At 42.4% G+C, this 22,085-nt stretch overlaps 1 long non-coding RNA gene across 1 annotated transcript in view; it reads right to left on the bottom strand.

Moving 5' to 3' along the window:
- LOC138645792 (uncharacterized) overlaps nucleotides 1–17,774 on the bottom strand; it is a 38,816-nt gene extending 21,042 nt beyond the window's left edge. Inside the window, exon 1 of the long non-coding RNA XR_011314762.1 lies at nucleotides 17,711–17,774. This is a non-coding gene — a long non-coding RNA (uncharacterized lncRNA). The remainder of the gene's footprint in view (nucleotides 1–17,710) is intronic.
- Between the last annotated feature and the right edge of the window lie 4,311 nt (nucleotides 17,775–22,085).

The following is a 22,085-nucleotide window of genomic DNA, read 5'->3' as shown; positions in this document are numbered from 1 at the left end:
TATATAGTGGTATGGAAATGATTAAATTAGCAGGCTGCTATATGTTTTCTCATGGGCCTGCTAGTCCATAAACGTACCGAAAGTCACTGAGTGGATGTAGTTTGTGAAGTTGTAATATCTCTGCAGATAAAACATCGGGGTCCGGAGCACAATGGCTGCCATTCCAGCGTAGGCTACTTTCACACTAGCGTCGGAATCTCCCCGTCGCAATGCGTCGGGCAGAGATTCCGACGCTAGCGTTTGACGCACTGCACAACGGGTGCAGCGGATGCATTTCTCCAGCGCATCCGCTGCCCCATTGTGAGTTGCGGGGAGGTGGGGGCGGAGTTCCAGCCGCGCATGCGCGGTCGGAAAAAGCGGTCCGTCAGGAGCAAAAAACGTTACATGTAACGTTTTTTGCTCCCGGCGGTCCGCCACAACACGGCGCAACCGTCGCACGACGGTTGCGACGTGTGGCAAAGCGTCGCAATGTGTCGCTAATGTTAATCTATTTTTTAATCTGTTTTTTGCCATAAACGACACATTGCGACGTCTGGCAAAAAACGCCAGTGTGAAAGTAGCCTTACACAGCGACTGTGAGCCAGCATCTAACACCTGGGAATGGAGTTATTTCTAATGGCAGCCATTGCTGCAGAGTTAGGCTATGTTCACACATTAGAAGAACCGAAAGAAAAATGGACACTAGAGCTAAAATTGAATATTTATTGAAAAATACGTATAAAAATAGAAGAACAACACTAACAAAAATAATAATGAAAGATGCAAAAAAAACAAGGAAAGGCTACACACTAGTGCCACGTACTAATAGCCATACCAATATCAAATACATAGGCAACAAAGAGATGTACACTACTCCTATCATAGGAAGTCAATGGAGATAGAAAATATATGCAATTTAATATGTAATATCCATAAAATATAGAGACTACAGAGTGTGTGAAAGACCATAATAATCAATAAATATATATATGAAATATCGGATAAAACAAGGCTTCACACATAGTAGGTTTCACATAGGAGCAAGGCTCATGATAGCAAGGCTAAGTTTAAAGGGAGGTTCATACATAGGGAAGTACACGGTGCAGCATGCAGATAAGTATATAAAAGGAAAATCCCATATAGTATAAAGGCTGCATAAATAATTACCACAATATCCTATGAACCAACCTGTAATAGTACGTGGAAGAGGAGGCCCCGATGTGCGTTTCGCACAATAGCTTCCTCGGGGGGCGTATGTTCACACATTGCATTTTTGCAACATTTTTTTTTGCAGCATTTATGCTAATTTTTGCAGTACCAGCAAAGTCTTTGAGATTTCAGAAATCTCATGCACACTGCTTGTTCTTTTTTTCCTGACTGTTTTGTCAAAGACGCTAGTGGCAAAACGCGCGTTGGGGTGAGGAGGCGCAACTCCAAACTCCAAGGTGAATCCGTCTCCTTTACTTTGCGGACACCCCCCGGAAGATGCCAGGGGCGAAACGCGCATTGGGGTGAGGAGACGCTACTCCAGACTCCAAGGTGAATCCGTCTCCTTTACTTTGCGGACACCCCTAGGAAGAAGCCAGAGGCGAAACACGCATTGGGGTGAGGAGACGCTACTCCAGACTCCAAGGTGAATCCGTCTCCTTTACTTCGCGACACCCCCCGGAAGATGCCAGGGGCGAAACGCGCATTGGGGTGAGGAGACGCTACTCCAGACTCCAAGGTGAATCCGTCTCCTTTACTTTGCGGACACCCCTAGGAAGAAGCCAGAGGCGAAACACGCATTGGGGTGAGGAGACGCTACTCCAGACTCCAAGGTGAATCCGTCTCCTTTACTTCGCGACACCCCCCGGAAGATGCCAGGGGCGAAACGCGCATTGGGGTGAGGAGACGCTACTCCAGACTCCAAGGTGAATCCGTCTCCTTTACTTTGCGGACACCCCTAGGAAGAAGCCAGAGGCGAAACACGCATTGGGGTGAGGGGGTGCAACTCCAGACTTCAAGGTGAATCCGTCTCCTTTACTTTGTGGACGCCCCCCGGAAGAAGCCAGTGGCGAAATGCGCATTGGGGTGAGGAGACGCTACTCCAGACACCAAGGTGAATCCGTCTCCTTTACTTTGTGGGCATTGTATTTACTAATGTCTATGGTCACTTGTCTCAGTCCTCGCTAGTAGGTATTACTTTACATGCTGGTGGGTCACAAACCTGGACCTGCTATTATTATCTATTAATAGGCATTGTCTGTTTTGTATTCCCTGGGTACTTATATCTTGTCTTTGAAGGGGTAACCTTTAGAGTATGATACATTGATTCAGGGCATTGAAATCTATCAAGCACTGGGCACTTTATTTATTGTCTGGTAATAATAAGTTGATCATTGTCTTATCACAATTTACACTTTTTATTCCCTGTCTCTGTTTACATTTTTATTATCCAGGCACTTAAAGGTTAACCGCATTTGTTTGTGAATGGTATAGTCATTATCACTGTTATAGATTGTTACCTATTGGTTATCTGGGCGTCTCCTATGTGAAGCACACTGCTCTTTTACATTGTTTATGTATTTTGTTTTTATTTATTAATAAAAGTTAATTTTTAATCTAATGGATTTCTTCATTCCCCCTTTTCACGCTCATTGGGGTTGATGAATTACATGTTTTGTCCGAGAGCTGCATTTTTGCAGAACAGAGCATGTCGCATCTTTCAGCGTTTTTTTTTTTCATTTTTTTTTTGCATTTTTGTAGCGTTTTTCACTCATTGAAAGCAATCTATGGTGCAAAAGACGCTTCAAAAGCGCTGAAAAAGTGCAGGTATCAGGTTTTGGTGCCAAAACCTGAAGAAGTTGAATCAGATAAAGTTTGATGCATGCAATAAATATCAGCATGCACAAGAGACAAATGTACCCTGACAAAAACGCAACAAAAAATGCAAAAAAAAATAAGCAGCTTAAACTTTGCATAAAAAAACACACAACAAACATAGCCTTATAGCTGTAATATAGAGCTGACAGCGGCTGCAGCTCCACCGCCTGCATCATTCCTGTATATCTCCAGAGCTGTGCATCCCGATGAACGGAAAGTCCTGCAAATGAGTAGAAAGCGGCATCTTGCTACTCTGCATCCATATGGCGGTAGTGGGGTCCTATGCCTCCGAGCAGCAGACCCCCGAGTCACGTACTCCTCACTCACGCAGAACCTGGCGCCTCCGGAGCTGCGCTCCTGCCTTTGTTCTCAGCTGGGGCTGAATTAGCTGCTGATAGATGATGAGATGAGCCTCATTTTTCTCTCTCTATTATTTACTCCGTGATTTGATGCTTCATTATACACAACTATTGCTTGGCGGCTCATTAGCCGATGTCGGTGGCGGCCCGGGCTCGGGGTGGTGTTAGGTGTCTACCCCGCTATTCGCAGGGATAGCGGCTTATACACACAGCTATATGTGGCGTCCTCCTTCAGATGCCTTAGGCCGGTTTCACACGTCAGTGGCTCCGGTACGTGAGGTGACAGTTTCCTCACGTACCGGAGACACTGACTCACTAAGACACATTGAAATCAATGTGTCTGTGCACATGTCAGCGTGTTTTCACGGACCGTGTGTCCGTGTGCAAAACACGGAGACATGTCAGTGTTCGTGGGAGCGCGCGGATTACACGGACCCATTAAAGTCAATGGGTCCGTGTAAAACACGTACCGCACACGGACGCTGTCCGTGTGCAGTCCGTGTGCCGTGCAGGAGACAGTGCTACAGTAAGCGCTGTCCCCCCCACGTGGTGCTGAAGCCGCGTTCGCTGGAGAGAAGATATGAAAAATCCTTTTTTTTTTTTTTTTCGTGTTTAAAATAAAGATCCCTGTCCCCACCCCCCTCCCACCCCCTGTGCGCCCGCCCGCTGTTATTTAAATACTCACCCGGCTCCCTCGCAGCGTCCTGTCCTCGCCGCAGCTTCTCCTGTATGAGCGGTCACGTGGTGCCGCCGATTACAGTCATGAATATGTATATATAAGATATGAATGGCGGCTTCAGCACAAGATGCAGGGGACAGCATTTATCTCTAGCGCTGTCTCCTGCACGCTCTGTATGGTACCCAGTCGGCACACGTGTGCCGCACGTGTGCCACACGGATGGCCACACGGATGGCCTACGTGAGCTCACGGACACACGGACACGGATAATTCTGGTACCGATTTTTCAGGTACCGGAATTATCTGGACTTGTGAGACTGGCCTTATGTAGAAGCCATTCCCCCCTAGATGCACTGCCGAAAAGGGTGTGCCAAGTGCGCGAGCCCCAAGACCCATGGAGGAGCCCATGGCAGGATACTTGGGTCACAGCATATATGGGTGGTGCCAACACACCGCTTTGCCTTGGCCGAGGGTATTCAGATGAAAGACTTGGGACAAAAACTTTGCCGCGGTCGTAGTTCAGACTTCCTAGGTCTTTAGGGGTGTAGCTACCTCTTCCTCCATTCCTCATTGTAATTTCCCAAGAAGAGAGGGTATCGGATATGGAGTAACACATGACGGTGCGATCAGACAGCACAGGGCTTGTTTGTAGTCTGTTATTATGAAGACACATAGTTTTGCATAGGGGCTGTATACACAAAACGGTATGAGGTTTTTTGTGTCATGACTATTTTGCAAAATATTTTATTCATTAAATAACATGTATCAGAGCAAAAATAACATTCACACCACTTACAGGGAAGCGGTTATGTGATTCCTGCTGCCCAAACCACCGGCGGCAGGAACAAGACACCGGTGGCGTTATTGCAGCCGTGGATATTTGACGCTGCAGCGTTTCATAGAGAACAAACGATGCAATGGCGGCTGAGGGTGATGGGTCTGTGATGACCGGTCCCCATAGCTTCTTTCCGCCCTGCCCCAATAAATTGTCAGGACTCTTTATGTGACTGTGAGTCAAAAGGGTCGGGGCAGGAAGAAGTCCTTGGGCTAAATATTCCTCGGTCGACTTTGCAAAATGTGTTTTCTCTGAACTAAGCATAAAGCATTTGCGGCTGCACTAACAGGTGGTCTGGGCAGTAGGGATCAGATGGCAGGATCCCTTTAAGAGGTCCTCCGGACAGGATACATTGTTCTCTGCTGCTGACAGATCCGCATTGCTACATGTTGGAGTCCATCCTGCAGTGATTGCACAGATTTCTAGGGAAGTTTTGACCAAAGTCTTTTCCAAGATCACTGGTAGAGGGGGGAGGTATGTAAGGAGGCGTTCCGTGCCCCTGCCCAAGTGTCGAACACATGTGCCATCCCCGGAGCAGCGTGTCCTGTCCTTGGGATATGTATTGAAGTGCTGTCAGCTGTGATCTGCGTGATCTGGACACTCATCCACATTGACTCCCAGTGTGAGACGACTTTAAACCTGTCATAACAATTAATCCGCATGCAACGATGGATCCGAACGGAGCTGCCGACCGTCCACATTCAGCCCACGCTGGTGCGGAATATCATTTCTACACTCGCCCTCTGTGAGCATGTATGGCAGAAGGGGCCCCCATACGAAAACATGGGCCCTTTACAGTCCAAAATCTCATGATAATGCACAATTCCACCTGCTTTGGAGACCGCGGTGCCCCCTGACCTCTTCGCCCCCCACCATTAGTGTGTCCACCCCCATATAAAAATTTTCATGTCTTTCCAGGTACAGTACTGATTATTATTAACTATGTTCCAATCACTTCCAGAGCTGTATTCAGAATTCTGCCTACTCCTGTGTGGAGGTGCCAGTTTCTACAATACTTTCATGTCCCCATGATAACACTTCCTGTTATTGGATAGCTGAGTCCTTTCCTAAAAACTTGTATCATTCTCATATGTTCACTTTGATTTTCCCTGCTCCTATTTTAGGGGCTTTTAGTTTTGTTTTCCATAAATCAGTAATATGTAAAATTATATGAAAATCCATCACCTTTAGCAGCTGTAGACCTCTCCGGATATCTGCAAAGGTTAGGTTGCCTCCTAAAAATTCCATTTCAGTAATTCGTGAACAGCCAGGAAGGAGAGGAGGGAGATGCAGCTGCAGCTTCTCTGAACTATGGGTGGGGTCAATAATTGAATGAGGCATCTGATTGGCTTAGAATACTGCCAGTAGCATAACAGAAGGAAGATCACACCCAATCAGCACTCAGGAAGAGAAACAAGACCCCCAAGTGAAGCTTTGACACATCTAATTGGCAGAGAGGCTTTATCATCACAGTTACTCCATATCTATGATAAATACAACTGAGGATTGAAATCAACATAGTCAACATATGATCAGTTCTCCTTTAAGTCCACTCCTTCTTAAAGGGGTTGTCTAATCAGGAACAATCCCTTTTATTGAAGATATGTAAAAAAAAGAATTAGCTGATCACCATCAGTCTGGCTCCGAGGACCCTTAAAAACACAGTAAGAAAATATACATATACATAATATACATAATGTTGATATTACCTAATAGTGTCAACAGACAGGACATGTCCTAATGGGTCGACCCCTTAAAATACATTGGACTATAGAAACCAGAAACTTGTGAACAAACACCAGAATCGTCACAGACCTTGGCTGTGTAACAACCCTGCTGGCATCACTGCATGGCCTCCCATCCCCCACCTGCATCACACTCAAACTCTCTTACTTCTCTGGGCCTTGTGGTGACTTTGCTCCATGCTGTGTGCCTCATGTCTGCTGCTTGCTCTGTGCATGCTCTGTCTGTGTGCATAGGGGGGCGGCGCCGGCAACTCCTGTGTCTTATTGAGACTGTGTGCACCTTGCTAAGGTGTCCCCGGCCAATAGCCATGAGGCTTCCTGTATTCCATTGGTGGGGGCCTGTGCAACTTACTCCCTCAGTCAGTTCTTAGCTGCTGAGGTGCCAGGCCCTGTCTCTGTGACTTTTGTGTCCGCCACCCAGTGGGGCGTTGTACCCTGGTCTGTGTTCTTGTGTAGCCACCCAGTGGGGCGTTGTACCCTGGTCTGTGTTCTTGTGTAGCCACCAAGTGGGGCGTTGTACCCTGGTCTGTGTTCTTGTGTAGCCACCAAGTGGGGCGTTGTACCCTGGTCTGTGTTCTTGTGTAGCCACCCAGTGGGGCGTTGTACCCTGGTCTGTGTTCTTGTGTAGCCACCCAGTGGGGCGTTGTACCCTGGTCTGTGTTCTTGTGTAGCCACCCAGTGGGGCGTCGTACCCTGGTCTGTGTCCTGTGTAGCCACCCAGTGGGGCGTCGTACCCTGGTCTGTGTCCTGTGTAGCCACCCAGTGGGGCGTCGTACCCTGGTCTGTGTTCTGTGTAGCCACCCAGTGGGGCGTCGTACCCTGGTCTGTGTCCTTGTGTAGCCACCCAGTGGGGCGTCGTACCCTGGTCTGTGTTCTGTGTAGCCACTCAGTGGGGCGTCGTACCCTGGTCTGTGTCCTTGTATAGCCACCCAGTGGGGCGTCGTACCCTGGTCTGTGTCCTTGTGTAGCCACCCAGTGGGGCGTCGTACCCTGGCTTGTGTCCGTGTTTCTGTGCCTTGTCTCGTTCCTGACTCTTAGTCTAGTCCTGTTCCTGTGTTCGTTTATATCCGTCTTGGTTTGCTTTCTCTGCTGTGCGTACTCTGTGTCTTACTTTGCTCTGCTCTGCACTCTGTGGCTTTGCTCTGCTTTCAGCTCTGCACTCTGTGTCTTGCTTTGCTCTGCTTTCGGATCTGCTCTCTGCGACCTTGCTTTGCTCCTTGCTCTGCATTCTGTGACCTTGCTCTGCACTCTGTGGTTTTGCACTCATCTCTGCCCTCTGACTTTGCTCTCAGCTCTGCACTCTGTGGCTTTGCTCTCGGCTCTGCTCTCTGTAGCTTAGCTCTGCACTCTGACTTTGCTCTGCTGTCAGCTCTGCACTCTGTTGCTTTGCTCTGTGGCTCCTTGTGGTTCTACCTTGCTCCGCTTCTTGCGGTTCCTCCCTGCTCCGCCTCCTCCGTATCTGCTCTTGGCTCCGCCTTCTGCTTTTGGCTCTGCCTCCTGCGTCTCTGCACTTGGCTCCGCCTCCTGTTCTTGGCTCTGCCTCCTGCATTTCCGTGCTTGGCTCCGCCTCCTGCTCTTGGCTCCGCCTCCTGCGTCTCTGTTCTTGGCTCTAGCTCCCGTGCTTCTGCTCTGCATCAGCTCTTGTGGTCTTTCTCTACCTATTCATAAATCCTCCTGTCTGAACAGGTTCTTACCTGTTTTTCATACCTGTCTGCAGACCAGTCCCTAACGGTTCTTCCAGTGTACCAGCCTTGTCCGCCTGTCCTGCCAGAGAGCCACCCGTACCTGCCTGCCAACCAGAGAGCCAGCCGTGCCCGCCTGCCTGCCGGTGTCTGTTGTACCCGTCTGCCTGCCTGTATCTTGGCCGTGCCCGCCTGTTTGCCAGAGTGCCAGCCGTGCCCGCTTGCCTGTCTATGTTCCGTTCCCCGGTGGGATCAGCAGCCACAGCAGACATCATCCTGGAGTGGCACCTGGTAGCTTCCTGACGCACAAGTCTGACCTCACCATCAGAGGCTCCAGCAAACACCTAGGAAGCTACTTAGTTACCCTTCCAGGGTAGTCTGGTCTGTGGTCCAGTGGGGGCACACCCCCGGACGCCCGCGCCATCCAGTCTGGGCGCGAGCGTGACAGGTTGTCAATGTTGTGTCAAGTATTTGAGCAGCTCCAGTATTGTGTTTATGAACTAGGCTGCTCAGGATGAACAACTCTAAAAGTCCTAAATCGGGGCTGTAATGTCATACAATCGATAAATGGCTGCAGTCCACCCAAATACCATCGGCCTCATAAGACTTTATCCTCCAGCCTCGATGTACGTGCTGACGTCAGCGGTGACATCTCCTCTTCAGCGTCTGGCTCATAGCAACCAATTGGTTAAACCCCCAAATCTCACACTGCACTAATACTGGACATAAAGAGGCGATAAAAATCCGCAGCGGACGCCTTCGCATTTCCCTGTCTGCATTAATGGATTTATTTTCTGCGATGAGTGGGAGAAGAGGAATTATTGTACCCAGGACCCTCCATAAAACAATCCTGTTAATTGTATCAGTATGCTAAGAAACAGTGCAGAGCATAGCACCGCCGCACACTGCGCCCTCACATAGCACCGCCGCACACTGTGCCCTCACATAGCACCGCCACACACTGCGCCCTCACATAGCAGAGCCGCACACTGCCCTCACATAGCAGAGCCGCACACTGTGCCCTCTCATAGCAGAACTGCACACTGTGCCCTCACATAGCACCGCCACACACTGCGCCCTCACATAGCACCGCCGCACACTGCGCCCTCACATAGCACCGCCGCACACTGCGCCCTCACATAGCAGAGCCGCACACTGCCCTCACATAGCACCGCCGCACACTGCGCCCTCACATAGCACCGCCGCACACTGTGCCCTCACATAGCACCGCCACACACTGCGCCCTCACATAGCAGAGCCGCACACTGCCCTCACATAGCAGAGCCGCACACTGTGCCCTCTCATAGCAGAACTGCACACTGTGCCCTCACATAGCACCGCCACACACTGCGCCCTCACATAGCACCGCCACACACTGCGCCCTCACATAGCACTGCCGTGCACTGCGCCCTCACATAGCACCGCCACACACTGCGCCCTCACATAGCAGAGCCGCACGCGCATCACAGTTATTAGGAAGGAAATAATCAGCAATCAATCAGTCCGGATTCACAGCGCTGCTGACGCTTCACGGGTTGTGACCCCAAAAAGACACAATGAGTCACTATGGCCTTCAGCCTCCACACAGTATCAGTGGGGGTCCCAGGGGGGACATTCAGCTCCACTGCAGAAATCATTCCGCCACGAGTACCTGCACCTCTCATTACACAAACACCTCCAAGCACAAAGTAACGGAGGGTCAGCTGATGAGTATACAGCGCATTCATCTACCGTAGTCATAAACCGGCGCACCGACCCGTAATGTAACAGATACAGCGTAACATGGTTCAAGACCATAAAACATAGGGACAGTATTATAGCAGTTATATTCTTATACACAGTGACAGTATTATAGTAGTTATCTTCTTATACATAGTGGCAGTATTATAGTAGTTATATTCTTGTACAAAGGAGCAGTATTATAGTAGTTATATTCTTGTACATAGGAGCAGTATTATAGTAATATTCTTATACATAGTGGCAGTATTATAGTAGTTATATTCTTGCACATAGGGGGCAGTATTATACTAGTTACTGTATATTCTTGTACATAGGAGCAGTATTATAGTAGTTATATTCTTGTACATAGGAGCAGTATTATAGTAGTTATATTCTTGTACATAGGAGCAGTATTATAGTAATATTCTTATACATAGTGGCAGTATTATAGTAGTTATATTCTTGCACATAGGGGGCAGTATTATAGTAGTTATATTCTTGTACATAGGAGCAGTATTATAGTAGTTATATTCTTGTATATAGGAGCAGTATTATAGTAGTTATATTCCTGTACATATTGGCAGTATTATAGTAGTTATATTCTTGTACATAGGGGCAGTATTATAGTAGTTATATTCTTGTATATAGGAGCAGTATTATAGTAGTTATATTCTTGTACATCGGAGCAGTATTATAGTAATATTCTTATACATAGTGGCAGTATTATAGTAGTTATATTCTTGTACATAGGGGCAGTATTATAGTAGTTATATTCTTGTACATAGGAGCAGTATTAAAGTAGTTATATTGTAGTACATAGGGGCAGTATTATAGTAGTTATATTCTTGTACATAGGAGCAGTATTATAGTAATATTCTTATACATAGTGGCAGTATTATAGTAGTTATATTTTTGCACATAGGGGGCAGTATTATAGTAGTTATATTCTTGTACATAGGAGCAGTATTATAGTAGTTATATTCTTGTACATAGGGGGAAGTATTATAGCAGTTATATTCTTGTACATAGGAGCAGTATTATAGTAGTTATATTCTAGTACATAGGGGCAGTATTATAGTAGTTATATTCTTGTACATAGGAGCAGTATTATAGTAGTTATATTATTGTACATAGAGGCAGTATTATAGTAGTTATATTCTTGCACATAGAGGCAGTATTATAGTAGTTATATTCTTGTACATAGGGGCAGTATTATAGTAGTTATATTCTTGCACATAGAGGCAGTATTATAGTAGTTATATTCTTGTACATAGGGGCAGTATTATAGTAGTTATATTCTTGTACATAGGAGCAGTATTATAGTAGTTATATTCTAGTACATAGGGGCAGTATTATAGTAGTTATATTCTTGTACATAGGAGCAGTATTATAGTAGTTATATTATTGTACATAGGGGACAGTATTATAGTTATATTCTTGTACATAGGAGCAGTATTATAGTAGTTATATTCTTGTACATAGGGGCAGTATTATAGTAGTTATATTCTTGTACATAGGGGCAATATTATAGTAGTTATATTCTTGTACATAGGAGCAGTATTATAGTAGTTATATTCTAGTACATAGGGGCAGTATTATAGTAGTTATATTCTTGTACATAGGAGCAGTATTATAGTAATATTCTTATACATAGTGGCAGTATTATAGTAGTTATATTCTTGCACATAGGAGCAGTATTATAGTAGTTATATTCTTGTACATAGGGGCAGTATTATAGTAGTTATATTCTTGTATATAGGAGCAGTATTATAGTAGTTATATTCTTGTACATAGGAGCAGTATTATAGTAGTTATATTCTTGTACATAGGGGCAGTATTATAGTAGTTATATTCTTGTACATAGGAGCAGTATTATAGTAGTTATATTCTAGTACATAGGGGCAGTATTATAGTAGTTATATTCTTGTACATAGGAGCAGTATTATAGTAATATTCTTATACATAGTGGCAGTATTATAGTAGTTATATTCTTGCACATAGGGGGCAGTATTATAGTAGTTATATTCTTGTACATAGGGGCAGTATTATAGTAGTTATATTCTTGTACATAGAGGCAGTATTATAGTAGTTATATTCTAGTACATAAGGGCAGTATTATAGTAGTTATATTCTTGTACATAGGGGCAGTATTATAGTAGTTATATTCTAGTACATAAGGGCAGTATTATAGTAGTTATATTCTTGTACATAGGAGCAGTATTATAGTAGTTATATTCTTGTACATAGGGGCAGTATTATAGTAGTTATATTCTAGTACATAAGGGCAGTATTATAGTAGTTATATTCTTGTACATAGGAGCAGTATTATAGTAGTTATATTCTAGTACATAAGGGCAGTATTATAGTAGTTATTATATTCTTATACATAGGGGCAGTATTATAGTAGTTATATTCTAGTACATAGGGGCAGTATTATAGTAGTTATATTCCTGTACATAGGAGCAGAATTATAGTAATATTCTTATACATAGTGGCAGTATTATAGTAGTTATATTCTTGCACATAGGGGGCAGTATTATAGTAGTTATATTCTTGTACATAGGAGCAGTATTATAGTAGTTATATTCTTGCACATAGGAGCAGTATTATAGTAGTTATATTCTTGTACATAGGGGCAGTATTATAGTAGTTATATTCTTGTATATAGGAGCAGTATTATAGTAGTTATATTCTTGTACATAGGAGCAGTATTATAGTAGTTATATTCATGTACATAGGAGCAGTATTATAGTAGTTATATTCTTGTACATAGGAGCAGTATTATAGTAGTTATATTCTTGTACATAGGAGCAGTATTATGGTAGTTATATTCTTGTATATAGGGGCAGTAGTATAGTAGTTATATTCTTGTACATAGGGAGCAGTATTATAGTAGTTACATTCTTATACATAGGGGCAGTATTATAGTAGTTATATTCTTGTACATAGGGGCAGTATTATAGTAGTTATATTCTTGTACATTGGGCAGTATTATAGTAGTTATACTGCCCCTATGTACTAGAATATAACTACTATAATACTGCCCAATGTACAAGAATATAACTACTATAATACTGCCCCTATGTACTAGAATATTATAGTAGTTATATTCTTGTACATTGGGCAGTATTGTACTAGTTATATTCTTGTACATTGGGTAAGGGTTAACACTAGGAATGATAGTAAAATCATTTTAAAAATCCTAAAAATAATGAATAACCTGTTGGAGCTCTGATCCGGACTGTGATGGTTTATTGCTCTGTTCAGGATTCATGAATCTCCAACATAAATACTTTGCAGAATATGATTTGTTTCGGATGGAGCGCGGGGCATCTCAGACATAACACATTTGCTATCACACTGTAAACATGCCGAGAGGAGGCAATCTGCAGGTTTTATCAGGAAACAATCTGGCTTCCAGTAGTAATGTAAGCAAATAGGAGCTACAAATGCCAGAATCGGGCTGACAATGGAGAATTCTGATGTGACTCATCTACAGATCATTACATCCTGGATGAGAGACACTTTGCTGGAAATAAGCCGCTTCTCAATCTGCGGCAATTAGTATTAAACCACCGGTGCATCAAAATGATTCACACAGTGGGCAATTATACTCAGGTCCCTATGGCTGGGGATCCATAACTATCTTTAAAGGAGTTGGCTACTACCTATACAAATGACTACAAAGTGGATCTGCAGTAGTCGGAAATGGCCACTAGATGGCGCTACTGTGTTCCGGTTGCATCCAAAAAATTCTGCCCAGCACCATTACCAGTTGGTTGGTAGTCTTGCTGTAGGTCATAGCCCTGCCCATCAGACAATGAAGATAGACCATCAGTAAAAAAAATTGTGGTCAACCACTTCCTTTCAACACCATATTAATTTTAGGTGCCACATTTTTTGCTTGGCTCATAACAGAATCGACATACTGTTTGTAATTCAGTTTCTCTAAAAGCTCTAAATGTGCTGCTAGGTCATCGGAAAAAAAAAATTAAAAAAATCCTATTGACCTGATGCCACCACTAGAGGGAGCTTTGCAGCTAAATGCATACTGATAGCTCTATACATAAGCAGAAAGCAGGGAGCTCCCCCTAGTGGCAACTTCAGGCAAAATAATTTCATCTTGAAATCTAGATGTAGTTTTGGATCTAAAACTGAATACATTTCCTTTAATAGTCAGATATAAAAAGTAAACATATGACATAATTCTGATTACACAATGATGTAATAACATTTAGAAATGACTCAGTATTAAAGGGTCATTATCAAAATAATAATTTATCCAATATAACAAATTGTATTAAAAAGTGGCAGAAATTTTCAAATGCATTTCCCCTATACTTTATAGTGCAGCGCTGCTCCTTTATTCTACAAATTGGGTACAACTTTGGCTGACAGCCAACAGACAGGAAAGAAGAGATTGATTTTAACTTGCAATCAAAATTACCGCCAGTAAGAACCACAAGTAGGGTGAGATGTATGAACCTTGATGTCTTCACTTTAGATATTTCCAGAACTGAGATGCAACTTACATAGGTATCAGGGAAGATATCAGATTCCCCCTTTATAACACTCCTGCACTATTATAAGTGGCTGTGTGCTATCGGGAGGATCTCATTAGTCCGGGTTACTGAACTCTTTGTCTTTACACATTGTAATCCGCAGCCACGGATCCTCCGCCACGTGCCGCAAATGGACGCGATTCACCGGACGATTCAGGCGCAGGCAGAACAGGTTGGATGCGTTTCCTTCACCTGCTGACATTGAATATGTCCCGCTGCTGTCCGTAGTGCCGAACCCATCCATTGTGTCCGTCAGGGCGGAGCAAGGACTACACTCACAACACCTGGAGGATAACTCCCATCAGGATGCACGAGCCGTCGCCAGCAAAAACGCTCATTTTCTCCCTGGAGCGTTTCAGCTACGTGCAGGCGCTGGATGGGATAGTAACGCTATTAACCTGCAGATTAAGCCCATATCTGCACGATAATGGCAATATTGCTGGTGACAGGTTCCCTTCAAATAAATTTACTAAGTGACTCAACTTTTATGTGTGTTATAAAGTGATGACGGCAAATTATAAAGCCCAGATTACTACATCTTTAATAGGGTGGTCTCAACCAAGACAACTCCATGGATGTACAAGAATATAACTACTATAATACTGCTCCTATGTACAAGAATATAACTACTATAATACTGCTCCTATGTACAAGAATATAACTACTATAATACTGCTCCTATGTACAAGAATATAACTACTATAATACTGCCCCCATATACAAGACTATAACTACTATAATACTGCCCCTATGTACAAGAATATAACTACTATAATACTGCTCCTATGTACAAGAATATAACTACTATAATACTGCTCCTATGTACAAGAATATAACTACTATAATACTGCCCCTATGTACAAGAATATAACTACTATAATACTGCTCCCCTATGTACAAGAATATAACTACTATAATACTGCCCCTATGTACAAGAATATAACTACTATAATACTGCTCCTATGTACAAGAATATAACTACTATAATACTGCTCCTATGTACAAGAATATAACTACTATAATACTGCCCCCATATACAAGACTATAACTACTATAATACTGCCCCTATGTACAAGAATATAACTACTATAATACTGTGCAAGTCCCCTCTATAATTTGTAAAGCGCTGCGGAATATGTTGGCACTATATAAATAAAATTATTATTATTATTATTATTACTGCTCCCCTATGTACAAGAATATAACTACTATAATACTGCCCCTATGTACAAGAATATAACTACTATAATACTGCCCCTACGTACAAGAATATAACTACTATAATACTGCCCCTATATACAAGAATATAACTACTATAATACTGCCCCTATGTACAAGAATATAACTACTATAATACTGCCCCTATGTACAAGAATATAACTACTATAATACTGCCCATATGTACAAGAATATAACTACTATAATACTGCCCCTATGTACAAGAATATAACCACTATAATACTGCTCCTATGTACAAGAATATAACTACTATAATACTGCCCCCTATGTACAAGAATATAACTACTATAATACTGCCCCTATGTACAAGAATATAACTACTATAATACTACCCCTATGTACAAGAATATAACTACTATAATACTGCTCCTATGTACAAGAATATAACTACTATAATACTGCCCCCTATGTACAAGAATATAACTACTATAATACTGCTCCTATGTACAAGAATATAACTACTATAATACTGCCCCTATGTACAAGAATAACTACTATAATACTGCTCCCTATATACAAGAATATAACTACTATAATACTGTTCCTTTGTACAAGAATATAACTACTATAATACTGCCCCTATGTACAAGAATATAACTACTATAATACTGCTCCTATGTACAAGAATATAACTACTATAATACTGCCCCTATGTACAAGAATATAACTACTATAATACTGCTCCTATGTACAAGAATATAACTACTATAATACTGCCCCTATGTACAAGAATATAACTACTATAATACTGCCCCTATGTACAAGAATATAACTACTATAATACTGCTCCTATATACAGGAATATAACTACTATAATACTGCTCCCTATGTACAAGAATATAACTACTATAATACTGCTCCTATGTACAAGAATATAACTACTATAATACTGCCCCTATGTACAAGAATATAACTACTATAATACTGCTCCTATGTACAAGAATATAACTACTATAATACTGCCCCTATGTACAAGAATATAACTACTATAATACTGCTCCTATGTACAAGAATATAACTACTATAATACTGCCCCTATGTACAAGAATATAACTACTATAATACTGCTCCTATGTACAAGAATATAACTACTATAATACTGCTCCTATGTACAAGAATATAACTACTATAATACTGCCCCTATGTACAAGAATATAACTACTATAATACTGCTCCTATGTACAAGAATATAACTACTATAATACTGCCCCCTATGTACAAGAATATAACTACTATAATACTGCCCCTATGTACAAGAATATAACTACTATAATACTACCCCTATGTACAAGAATATAACTACTATAATACTGCTCCTATGTACAAGAATATAACTACTATAATACTGCCCCCTATGTACAAGAATATAACTACTATAATACTGCTCCTATGTACAAGAATATAACTACTATAATACTGCCCCTATGTACAAGAATATAACTACTATAATACTGCCCCTATGTACAAGAATATAACTACTATAATACTGCTCCTATATACAGGAATATAACTACTATAATACTGCTCCTATGTACAAGAATATAACTACTATAATACTGCTCCTATGTACAAGAATATAACTACTATAATACTGTCCCCTATCATCACAGGTCCTGCGCTCATACCAACCCTGGGACACGGAATATGTCGTGGCCTGTGCTATATACTATGTGGCTGCTATATACATACATACATATTCTAGAATACCCGATGCGTTAGAATTGGGCCACCATCTAGTATATAAAAAATGTTTTTCATATAATGTGTGTTTATCATCTATGGAAAGCTGTGTCCATCGGTCTCTGTGAGTCATATCAGCTACCAATTAGCCACAATGATAAAAGACGATGCCAGCAATGGAAAAATTCTCATTTTACTGTATTTCACCATAAAGGTGGACAGATTGGCCCAGACTTGATGTATAATCCTGCTGGCCCTGAACATCCCACGTACAAGTCGTGAGGTCAAGACTGACAGGTGCGATTCAATGAAATGATTAAAGTGATGCAGCGAGATCAATGGACAAGGCAGTGATCGTGAACTCACGGCTTAATGTGACAGCGGTGACAGAAGTGCAAGCTGAACCGGGCTCCAGCAACACAGCGATGGCAGATAAGGAGCAGATTAGCTCCCAGGTAATAGAGGCAGCATTATACTGTGCATGTATAAACAGTCACGTGGGGATCCAAACCAGTCAATCTCCCAGATAAACACTGTGTAGGCACAATGTCAAACATCATGTGAAGTGAGACTGAAATCTGCAGCTTTACACCGCAACCTAAAGTGCGATAACTCAAATTATGGAGATTGAAACTAGTTAAATAAATGAATAAAAAGTCAATGACAAGCAACATAGGTTATTGCTATTGTATAACTTCTCTTGTACTGCCTCTATGTGCAAGAATATAACTACAATAATACAGCCCCTATGTACAAGAATATAACTACTATAATACTGCCTCTATGTGCAAGAATATAACTACTATAATACTGCCCCTATATACAAGAATATAACTACTATAATACTGCCCCTATGTACAAGAATATAACTACTGTAATACTGCTCCTATGTACAAGAATATAACTACTATAACACTGCCTCCTATGTACAAGAATATAACTACTATAATACTGCCTCTATGTGCAAGAATATAACTACTATAATACTGCCTCTATGTGCAAGAATATAACTACTATAATACTGCCCCTATATACAAGAATATAACTACTATAATACTGCCCCTATGTACAAGAATATAACTACTGTAATACTGCTCCTATGTACAAGAATATAACTACTATAACACTGCCTCCTATGTACAAGAATATAACTACTATAATACTGCCCCTATGTACAAGAATATAACTACTATAATACTGCCCCTATGTACAAGAATATAACTACTATAATACTGCCCCTATGTACAAGAATATAACTACTATAATGCTGCCCCCTATGTACAAGAATATAACTACTATAATACTGCCCCTATGTACAAGAATATAACTACTATAATACTGCCCCTATGTACAAGACTATAACTACTATAATACTGCCCCTATGTACGGGAATATAACTACTATAATACTGCCCCTATGTACAAGAATATAACTACTATAATACTGCTCATATGGACAAGAATATAACTACTATAATACTGCCCCTATGTACAAGAATATAACTACTATAATACTGCTCCTATGTACGGGAATATAACTACTATAATACTGCCCCTATGTACAAGAATATAACTACTATAATACTGCTCATATGGACAAGAATATAACTAGTATATTACTGCCCCCTATGTTCAGTAATGTAAATTACCTATGATTCCTCTTGCTTATTTGCAGATGATATAAAGTATTAACCCCTCTGTGACCTTAGACGTACTATCCCGTCGAGGTGCCCTGGGCTTATCTGACCCTGGACGGGATAGTACGTCATAGCCGATCGGCCGCGCTCACGGGGGGAGCGCGGCCGATCGCGGCCGGGTGTCAGCTGCTTATCGCAGCTGACATCCGGCACTATGTGCCAGGAGCGGTCACGGACCGCCCCCGGCACATTAACCCCTGGCACACCGCGATCAAAGATGATCGCGATGTGCCGGCGGTGCAGGGAAGCACCGCGCAGGGAGGGGGCTCCCTGCGGGCTTCCCTGAGCCCCCCGCAGCAACGCGATGTGATCGCGTTGCTGCGAGGGTCTCCTCACCTCCCTCCCTGCTCGAGCCCCGGATCCAAGATGGCCGCGGATCCGGGTCCTGCAGGGAGGGAGGTGGCTTCACAGAGCCTGCTCAGAGCAGGCACTGTGAAGCCTGCAGTGCTGCATGTCAGATCAGTGATCTGACAGAGTGCTGTGCAAACTGTCAGATCACTGATCTGTGATGTCCCCCCCTGGGACAAAGTAAAAAAGTTAAAAAAAAATTTTCCAAATGTGTAAAAAAAATAAAAAAAAATATTCCAAAATAATGAAAAAAAAAAAAAAAATATTATTCCCATAAATACATTTCTTCATCTAAATAAAAAAAAAAAACCAATAAAAGTACACATATTTAGTATCGCCGCGTCCGTAACGACCCGACCTATAAAACTGTCCCACTAGTTAACCCCTTCAGTAAACACCGTAAGAAAAAAAAAAAAAAAACGAGGCAAAAAACAACGCTTTATTATCATACCGCCGAACAAAAAGTGGAATAACACGCGATCAAAAGGACAGATATAAATAACCATGGTACCGCTGAAAGCGTCATATTGTCCCGCAAAAAAAGAGCCGCCATACAGCATCATCAGCAAAAAAATAAAAAAGTTATAGTCCTGAGAATAAAGCGATGCAAAAATAATTATTTTTTCTGTAAAATAGTTTTTATCGTATAAAAGCACCAAACCATAAAAAAATGATATAAATGAGGTATCGCTGTAATCGTACTGACCCGAAGAATAAAACTGATTTATCAATTTTACCAAACGCGGAACGGTATAAACGCCTCCCCCAATAGAAATTCATGAATAGCTGGCTTTTGGTCATTCTTCCTCACAAAAATCGGAATAAAAAGCGATAAAAAAAGTCACGTGCCCAAAAATGTTTTCAATAAAAACGTCAACTCGTCCCGCAAAAAACAAGACCTCACATGACTCTGTGGACCAAAATATGGAAAAATTATAGCTCTCAAAATGTGGTATTGCAAAAAATATTTTTTACAATAAAAAGCGTCTTTCAGTGTGTGACGGCTGCCAATCATAAAAATCCGCTAAAAAACTCGCTATAAAAGTAAATCAAACCCCCCTTCATCACCCCCTTAGTTAGGGAAAAATAAAAAAAAATGTATTTATTTCCATTTTCCCATTAGGGCTAGGGTTAGGGCTAGGGTTAGGGCTAGGGTTAGGGCTAGGGTTAGGGCTAGGGTTAGGGCTAGGGTTAGGGTTAGGGCTAGGGTTAGGGCTTGGGTTAGGGCTAGGGTTAGGGCTAGGGTTAGGGTTAGGGCTAGGGTTAGGGTTAGGGTTAGGGCTAGGGTTAGGGCTAGGGTTAGGGCTAGGGTTAGGGTTAGGGCTAGGGTTAGGGTTGGGGCTACAGTTAGGGTTGGGGCTAAAGTTAGGGTTAGGGTTTAGATTACATTTACAGTTGGGAATAGGGTTGGGATTAGGGTTAGGGGTGTGTCAGGGTTAGAGGTGTGGTTAGGGTTACCGTTGGAATTAGGGTTAGGGGTGTGTTTAGATTAGGGTTTCAGTTATAATTGGGGGGTTTCCACTGTTTCGGCACATCAGGGGCTCTCCAAACATGACATGGCGTCCGATCTCAATTCCAGCCAATTCTGCGTTGAAAAAGTAAAACAGTGCTCCTTCCCTTCCGAGCTCTCCTGTGTGCCCAAACAGGGGTTTACCCCAACATATGGGGTATCAGCGTACTCAGGACAAATTGGACAACTCCTTTTGTGGACCAATTTCTCCTGTTACCCTTGGGAAAATACAAAACTGGGGGCTAAAAAATAATTTTTGTGGGAAAACAAAAAGATTTTTTATTTTCACGGCTCTGCGTTATAAACTGTAGTGAAACACTTGGGGGTTCAAAGTTCTCACAACACATCTAGATAAGTTCATTGAGGGGTCTAGTTTCCAATATGGGGTCACTTGTGGGGGGTTTCTACTGTTTAGGTACATTAGGGGCTCTGCAAACGCAATGTGACGCCTGCAGACCAATCCATCTAAGTCTGCATTCCAAATGATGCTCCTTCCCTTCCGAGCCCTCCCATGCGCCCAAACGGTGGTTCCCCCCCACATATCGGGTATCAGCGTACTCAGGACAAATTGGACAACAACATTTAGGGTCCAATTTCTCCTGCTAACCTTGGAAAAATACAAAACTGGGGGCTAAAATATAATTTTTGTGGAAAAAAAAAATTTTTTTATTTGCATGGCTCTGCGTTATAAACTGTAGTGAAATACTTGGGGGTTCAAAGCTCTCACAACACATCAAGATGAGTTCCTTAAGGGGTCTACTTTCCAAAATGGTGTCACTTGTGGGGGGTTTCTACTGTTTAGGTACATTAGGGGCTCTGCAAACGCAATGTGACGCCTGCAGACCATTCCATCTAAGTCTGCATTCCAAATGGCGCTCCTTCCCTTCCGAACCCTCCCATGCGCCCAAACGGTGGTTCCCCCCCACATATGGGGTATCAGCGTACTCAGGACAAATTGGACAACAACTTTTGGGGTCCAATTTCTCCTGTTACCCTAGGGAAAATACAAAACTGGGGGCTAAAAAATAATTTTTGTGGGAAAAAAATTTTGTTTTATTTTTATGGCTCTGCATTATAAACTTCTGTGAAGCCCTTGGTGGGTCAAAGTGCTCACCACACATCCAGATAAGTTCCTTAGGGGGTCTACTTTCCAAAATGGTGTCACTTGTGGGGGGTTTCAATGTTTA

The sequence above is a fragment of the Ranitomeya imitator genome, chromosome 7 (genome assembly GCF_032444005.1).
Source record: "Ranitomeya imitator isolate aRanImi1 chromosome 7, aRanImi1.pri, whole genome shotgun sequence".
NCBI lineage: Eukaryota > Metazoa > Chordata > Amphibia > Anura > Dendrobatidae > Ranitomeya > Ranitomeya imitator.
This window is presented reverse-complemented; position numbering and strand designations above follow the sequence as displayed.